The following is an 8,764-nucleotide window of genomic DNA, read 5'->3' as shown; positions in this document are numbered from 1 at the left end:
ACTGTTGCCAATGGCTACTACTACTTGAAATGACTGATTTTTAATGTATTATTCACATAAGACTGCAAGGCCCTATTTTCAGTAGGCTTTCTATCAGTGTCCACTCCCTTAGCTCATCCTTAGTATGTCATTTTAAATGCTAACTCGTTATTAGAGAAGCCTTTGTAATTGTATTAGCACTATTGAAACCTGTTACTGTGTTCACTTGGGTTGCAAAATAATAAGGGCTAAAATGGTTACAATGAAATAGCTCTCTCAAGAAACATGTCAGTCTATTGTTTTTTTATAGAATGATGGTTATTCCACGTTACAGATTGCTAAAACTTTATACAAACGTGTCTGTTAGTGTCACGAGGGAAGACGACAAAGTAGAATGCCAATACCTTGCAATTCAGCTTAACAGAATAACAGATTTCAGCAGGGATAATGAAATTTCAAAGGTTTATCTAATAACAATTAATTATACATGACTACTTAAGGATAAACCAATGGAGTTGACCATAGGACATTAAAGGAGTGACTGCCGAAAACTGGTCTTTGCCGTCATATGTGAATAATAAATTCAAAATCAGTCGTTTTAAGAGTAATAGCCATTAGTATAACGCTGGTAATGTCTTGACTGTATTTTAAAAATTATTTTAATGGTATCTCGATACAAAAGGTATCGATTTCTATCAAAAACATGTTTAAATGTCAATGACCGTGTCATTGTCACTGATTTCATTCAAGAGTAATATGTTGTCGTTGAAACTGCCAGTAAATTTCCTCCAGCGCACAGTCAACAGTCACCGATGTTTAGTTTTCTCATCCACTTTGAAGCGGGGTACTATAAGGTTCAGAGAATATACCCATAAGTTCTTCACTAAAATATATATCAAATAACTGAACACACCCAGTAAAATACTACAGTATTTTAAACAAATAGAATTCTAAAGTAAAACAAGAAATTGAAACTGCAGGACGCTGTCGGGATTAATCTTACCATGGCAGGATATAAGCACTTGAGATTTCGAATACGTTTCCGAATTAATCACAAAACGGGAAGTTTTGTTTTCTGCGCTGCCTTCCTCTCTGGCAGCACTGAATTGCTGCGCTCTGAACTCGATTTACAAACTTTAAGTTTGGGTTGGTTGTCAAGGAGACGAGGGGGGCCGTCTGCTTTGTGAGCTTCAAACTGTGACAGTGCAGGTGCGCTGATTTGTGTCGAAAACTCAGTACTTCTCATCCATATGTGAGACGAATTTTAGGAAAAAAAACATCTTGAGTACAGCTTTATGGAACCGGTGTCGCACCTCTTGAGAGACAAACACATCGAGGCTGTACAGCAAACGAACTGAATCCTCATGCACACGCGACTTAATGTGTTTACTGGCCCACAACCCACAACAGCCTATATGTAAGGATTAAACTAGGACAAACTCCTGAGCCATAAAGTGGACCAGGTTTAATAAAAAAAATCATGGAAATTAGATTGTTAAAAAAGAAATATTAATAATTCAAACTTCTTCTTCTTCTTTCGGCTGCTCCCATTAGGGGTCGCCACAGCGGATTATCTTCTTCCATATCTTTCTGTCCTCTGCATCTTGTTCTGTTACACCCATCACCTGCATGTCCTCTCTCAAAATATTAATAATTCAAACATTTAACAGATTTCAAGGAAAACATCCAAACTTTTCAAGTGTTTTCTTTTGCTTTAACAAATCAATATTTAACTAACGCTGTTAAAGCCTGCAGCGTTAATTAAATGCATAAACAATGAGCAACTTTTAAAAGTGCTTAATTTTCTTCATAGCGATGAAAATAAACAAATGAAAGAAAAACACCATAAATGATGAAAGTAATTTCCACACAGCTTTCGGATAAATCGAGAATCATATTAAGTAATGAAAACTGCAAAAAAAAGTAACATTCCCTTTTAGATATTATGTGCAGTCTAATATTCGCAATTTTTAGATTAACTTTAATAGATTTAAATATAACTGTACAGCTGATCAAGCCAACCCCTTTCCAGATATTGCCTCTTTTGTGAGCAGATGAAGATCCTGCTTTTTTCTCAGGAGAAAGCGCGTTTCAGTTCTGTGACACAAATCAAGAAGTCACTGAGTTGTGAATGAGAGCAAGACAAGTTGCCCTGTGCGTTTGATCGACGTCCTGCAATCGCAGTACCTTCCTTCTACTCTTGCCCTGCTCCTTTAGATACAACAATGCAAGCACGATCTCTTTATTTAAGGTGAGCAGAATTTTTTGGACCATTCCGGGGACATGGGGGGAGGGGGGGGGGCGAGGGGTTGGGGCGGGGGTTGGGCTAGAATCTACAGATCACGAGTAGGGACTCTAAACGCTACAGAGTACAAAGCGAAAGTTTATCACGTGATTTCTCGCCAAAGTTGCAGGTTGCGGTAAAGCATAACCTCCGTCAAAACACCGCGCACGCGCGCCGAGTTCAAATTATCGTGGTGATGAGATACATTCAAAAAAGTGAACCAGCTGAAACCGGGGACGAAATCTTAAACCGGGGACAAAACGGGGCCATGTTTCTGAGTGGGGACAGTTGTCCGAAAAAGGGGACTGTCCCCGGAAAACGGGGACGGATGGTCACCTTAGTTTAATTTGTAGAGTTCTCCTTCATCACCGTAATTTATTTTTAACAGTTCTTTTAATCCCGTGTGGTTCTTACCACGACTGAACGCTTACATCTTCGTTCAGGGCGAGTCACACACACACACACACACACACACACACACACACACACACACAGCTTGATGATGATTGGTTATCAGATTACCTGTTCACTTATCATTGGTCATTGCGATAATACTATTATACAATTGGTTAATACGTATCTAAAACAAAACCCGCGTTGTTGTTTTTACTTAGGTCGCTGTTGCTTTCAGGTTTCTCTTTCCTTTAATAAAATGACGTAAGCAGTTTAAACGGCCATAAACTGACGAGGCTGACTAAAACAGAGACGTCGGCATTGTTAAAAGGCTTTTCCAGGAGCGTTTATTACAGCTCATTTGAATAGTCTGCAGTCGTGATGCTTCTGCAGTGGAGGCTACAGAAGACGCCAGTTCACAGTCACGATGCCCCAGTATCCAAACTCGTCAATGTTGATTTGCCGTCCAGTCATGCTACTCCTTGTCATATACTTCTCTCGTGACTCTCTGCCGCTCTTGTCGCTGCCCGCGCCCCTTTTATTTTACCCACCTTCAATGTCTGCGACACTTCTTCAGATGTTGCGCGGTCTGTACCTGTGTGATTTCCTCGTTGATCCGACATTACACTATTTTAAAAGTTACTTGTCTAGAGAATATGTTACATCTGTTTTACTAGTAGAACCAGTCACATTGACCAGTTACAGCAAATTAATGCTTAAATCTGTATCCAAAATTAGGCATTTCTTCCTTTTTGAGAATCTATTGGACAACGTCTTTAATCGCAAAACAATTCAAAAAATACGTATAAGGTGCAATACAAAAGCTGCAATAATTATAAAATAATGCAATGAAGCATTGGTCCATTTTGGAATTTAGTGTGTCATAGATTTAATTTGTAATGAATACATTTCCTACTGTATATTGCCCATCAATCTACACTCAAAAACGCCATAATGTGAAAGAGATAACATGTTTTCAGAAAGGCTTGGAAATTTATTAAAAACAAACAATTGAAATCTTTTGTTTATGTACATATTTAGGCCGTTAATTCTGTGCTTTGTAGAAGCCTCCTTGGCAGCTAATACAGCTTTGAGTCTTCATGGGTAAGCCTCAATTAGCTTTGCACACCTGGATTTGGGCAGTTTATCTCAGTTGTCCTGGCACACCCTCTTGGGCTCCATTAGATTGGATGGGAAGTATCTGCAAACTGCCAACTTCATGTCTTTCCAGAGATGTTCCAGGGGATTTAAGTGTAGAATGGGCACATGAAAGAAAGTCGGACTTATCCTGAAGCCTTTCCAACATTGCCTTTGGCTGAGTGCTTCGGGTTATTGTCATGCTGACGAATGGACCATTGCCCCAGTTGGAGGTTGTGTGCACTCTGGAGCAGGTTGTCTTCAAATACTTCTCTGTGTTCCTTCAGTTCTGACCAGTCTCTCTGTTCCTGCACTAGAAAGTATCCCCAAAACATGGTGCTCTAAATGCTGTGCTTCACTGTAGGGATGGTATTAGGTATTAGGTACTGTTTCTTCATCAGAAACAGTGCTTGAATTTCTAACCGGGAAGTTCAGTTTTTTTCTCATCAGACAATCTTTATGCTCATGCTCTCAAACTCCAAGTAGACTGTCATATACCTTTTACTCAAAAGTGGTTTCCACCTAGCCACACTGCTAAAAACATCTACTTGAAGGAATGCTGCTGAGATGCTGGTCATCTTTCCAACAGGCTCTCCAAACTCAACAGAGGACCTCTGAAGCCCCGTTAGAGTGAACGTTGGGTTTTTAATGACCTCCCTTACTAAGTTCCGTCTTGCCCGGTTACTCAGGTCAGCTGGATTGCCAATTCTAGGAAGAGTCCTGGTGGTTGCAAGCTTTCATTTCAAAAGTATTGAGGCCACTGTGCTCCTGGGAATACTCCAAGTTTTTAAAATGGTTTTACCCCCTTGCTTGGCATTACTAGGCATTTGTGAGTCAAAGCATAGAATTACCAACACATTCTCTCTCATTCTGTGCTAGATTGACTGAGACAACCACAGCAGCTTTCTGCTGAGACAAAGTTAAAGTTTATTGACCAATATAAGCTGTCATTTTCCTTTCTTTAGTAGGTGTTCTTTTTCAGCAGGTCATGGTTTTCAGTCTCTTTACAAAGCTCTTTATAAAAGCACTTTAAGAGTGTCAGGTTCTTTCAGTTTAACTGAGTTGTACAAAAAAGAACCATCATCTTGTCACTGTCTATATTAAAGTCTAAATACTCCCAGACACTACCATCACACTCACTACCAATTCTCTCCTTTGTATCCTTGTTTAAAAACATGTTTTTTCTAGGCATCTGACAACTGTCACACTCCTGTTTTATATACCCATAGAGTGCAAACTATTTAGTGAAAAAGGAAGGCCAGTCAAGAAGAGCATTCTCTCCATGGACTGGTTTGGCATGAGCAAATATTTTGTTACTAGCCCACCGCATAATTATGTATTGATGAGTGAACACTTCCTGAAAGACACAGTTGTCCAAATGGGTGGGTTTGAGGATACAACTGTAGGTGAATGAAAAGATGGAACTCCGGAGAGGGCGACATACAATTGTTCGTTCATGACAATTGGAGGACCACCGTCGCACGCTCATTCAGCGATTCACATCCGCAACAAACAGTTTTACACGCTGCATACAGCAATTCACATCCGTGACAAACATGATTTGTCTTAGATGGTCCTGTCGCGTCCACCCTCACACTCGAAGCATACACACTGCCTGGTCATGTGCCCGGTCACAAGAGCAACTCACGGAGACCCGCCCACCAACTCTAAGACCATGGGATACCTCTCGGAAACTGTTTTACACGCTGCATACAGCGATTCACATCTGCAACAAACATGCTTCTTCTTAGATGGTCCTGCCACGTCCACCCTCGTTCTCGAAGCATACACACTGCCTGGTCATATGCCTGCTCGCAAGAGCAACTGACAGAGACATGCCCACCAACTCTAAAACCATGGGATACCCCTTGCGAACTGTTTTACATGCTGCATAAAGTGATTCACATTCGCGACAAACAAACTGTTTTACACGCTGCATACAGTGATTCACATCCGTGACAAACATGCCTCTTCTTAGATGGTCCTGCTGCGTCCACCCTCATTCTCGAAGCATACACACCGCCTGGTCATATGCCCGCTCGCAAGAGCAACTCACGGAGACCCGCCCACCAACTCTAAGACCATGGTGTGTGAAACAGTTTACGATGGTGGACATGGTCATGTGTCATAACCGAAAAGAATAATGAAAAATCAACGCGGCTCAGAGGTGCATGTGGAGTGTAGCAGAGACGAACGTGAATGACGCCGTGTTTTGTGAGTTGCTGCATCCGAGTTGGTGGGCGTGGCTCTGCGAGTTGTCGTTGTATCCAATGGTCTTAGAGTTGGTGGGCATGGCTCCATCCTGCGTGCTCCATGGGTGTCTTGCTCGCTGGCGGCTTAATGAATTATATATATAGATGTTATTCTGTGAGCACTACTTAGTATTAATGCAGTATAATTATCTATTCATATATAATAATCTGAAAATGTTTCCATTACACCATACATAATGTAAGAAAATTATTAATATGTATTAAAGTGGCATGTTTATTTAAACTATTCAGCAGACAATTTATTCAGTCATTCATGTTGTAACCACCAAGGGGTGCCACGGAATCCCAAAAGCATGACACATGTTTTAGGATAAAATATTTATTTACTCACAGCATCTCTCCAACACTGTGGTGGTCTGGCGCCCTACCTGGGGTTTGTTTCCTGCCTTTTGCCCTGTGTTGGCTGGGATTGGCTCCAGCAGACCCCCGTGACCCTGTAGTTAGGATATAGTGGTTTGGATAATGGATGGATGGATCTCTCCAACAACCACCCTTCCAAAGATTAGTCACAGTACACAATACAAAACAATTCTTCCTTCTCTCGTCCTCCCGCTGACTGTTGCCCTCTGCTTCCCCGACTCTGACTCATTGATGTAAGGCAGTGGGCTCCTTTGAAGCTGGATCTGGGAATGCTTCTAGTGCTTCGTCGTGTCTCCTTGGAAGCACTACCAGGCCACAGAGGGAGTAGGGAGAGCTTCCCCCCAACAGCACCCTCTATCAGCACTCAGGGAACCCGAGAGGGTGGTACCGCCAAACTCTCAAGGACCCCCCCTCTAGGTGACCCGACTGGGCTGCCATTTGGGAGTTGGAACTGCTCCCAAGTTCCGGCTTCTGCTGGTCCATCCATTATTTTATACTGGCTGGGCATAAATTTATCTTTTCGCCCAGCTAGGTCTGGCTTCCCATCTGTGTAATAAACCCCCCTCCTTTCCAGCCGGGATGCCTGTTCTCGTCCTGCATTTCATACAGCTTAACAGATGTAAAGTACTGAATGAGGGTCATAACTGGAAGTTTAAAACAAATTGTGCAGGAGGTTGAACCGTTTACCCTTTTTTACTAGTGTATTTCATACAACTAGATTATTAAATATAATTCATACATGATAAAAAATGCTACAGATCAATTTTGTATTTGTATCAGAGTCTAAAACAGAGTCATATTCTGGAAAAATTCCATCTTTGTTTAACAAAATAATGTGTTACATTCATGACTGAACCTGACTAATCCACCGGACTAACTAGGAAGCATCAGTTGCAATGCAGGAATGAAACACACAAAACAAAAAAGTTACTTTGCAAAAAAAATCAAAGTAATATAAAAATTGACAAAACAAATCCCTTAGAGATAGGTGGGAAGTGCAGACATCTGGGAGAGGCTTGGAGTAGAATCACTGACCCTCTACATCGAGAGGAGCCAGTTGAGGTGGTTCCGGGATCTGATACGGATGTCACCTGAATGCCTTCCTATGGAGGTTTTACGGGCACGGCCAGCTGGCCTAAATGGTCTGGGAACACCTTGGGATCCTACTGAAAATGTTAACGCTGAGGTCACACACACTTACACACAATTCAAAGAAGTAACACTGGAACAGTTTTATTTATTTAAGTTAATTTTCAAAAAACAGATCATTACAGAGGCATTCAACAAATCAAACGTATAATAATAACATAAATGTTTTGTTAAGATTTAAGTTCAGGAATATACACTTAAGACAGAAGGTTGAAAAAGTTTATTACTGGTATATAAACAATGCTCAGCATATTCAAAGAAAATAATTGAAAGATAAAACAAAGCCACAAGACCAAAGTAATATTTACAACATCATTGTTAAGAATATTCTTGCTCTGATAAAAATATAATACAGTAAATAGCATAACTAGATGAAAGGAAGAGCAGGTTTCTAAATTACATGAGACAACTTAATTTATACTGTACAAATTTTCATACCAATCAAAATCATATCTATATGTCATTATCAGTTGACAAGCTATTTAATAACAATTTTATTTTCCCAAAACATTTTGCACCTTAAGTAAATACTTGTTTAAGTTTAATGGTGTTACAACTTGTTGCTTAATAACCTCATATGTTGTTATATAGGCAGTTGACAACTTTTTGTAAAGAGACCTCATTTGATTCACATTCCAGCAAACCTATATTTTCATGAAAAAGTAAGTCCACTGTTAATAACACATTTGGTTGATCAACAAATATGGTGCTGTCTACCAGCATAAGTTCAGAATTGTTGGTATGATGCAGGACCACCAGAATAATGCGCCTGTAATCTGTAAAAGAAAAAAAATAAATAAATGCAAATAAATACATGACCAATGAAATGTAATTTTCAGGATGAATTACTGGACATTGTTCCCAACCAGCAGAGCCTATGTGTCTTCTCTTTGTGGTTTGCAGATTCTCCCCATGTTTGTATGACTTCCATCGAGGACCCCTGACCTGCTCTGACACCAGAACAAGTTAGCATATACATACTAGGGGTAATCAAAAGGTTCTGAACTTAACAAAGGTGTCATTATAACATTAACCCTATGAACATTAATACACTTGTTATTAAATTCACAAAGCCTTTCCAACCACACTTCTCTAACCGACATTACATCTAGCAGGGCCTTCAATTGGGGTCAGGTGGTAGAGGGGGGATGCTTGCTAAGCTTCTTCACCCCTATTTACCTATCAACTT

This window comes from Erpetoichthys calabaricus, chromosome 3, assembly GCF_900747795.2.
Source record: "Erpetoichthys calabaricus chromosome 3, fErpCal1.3, whole genome shotgun sequence".
Lineage (NCBI taxonomy): Eukaryota > Metazoa > Chordata > Cladistia > Polypteriformes > Polypteridae > Erpetoichthys > Erpetoichthys calabaricus.
This window is presented reverse-complemented; position numbering follows the sequence as displayed.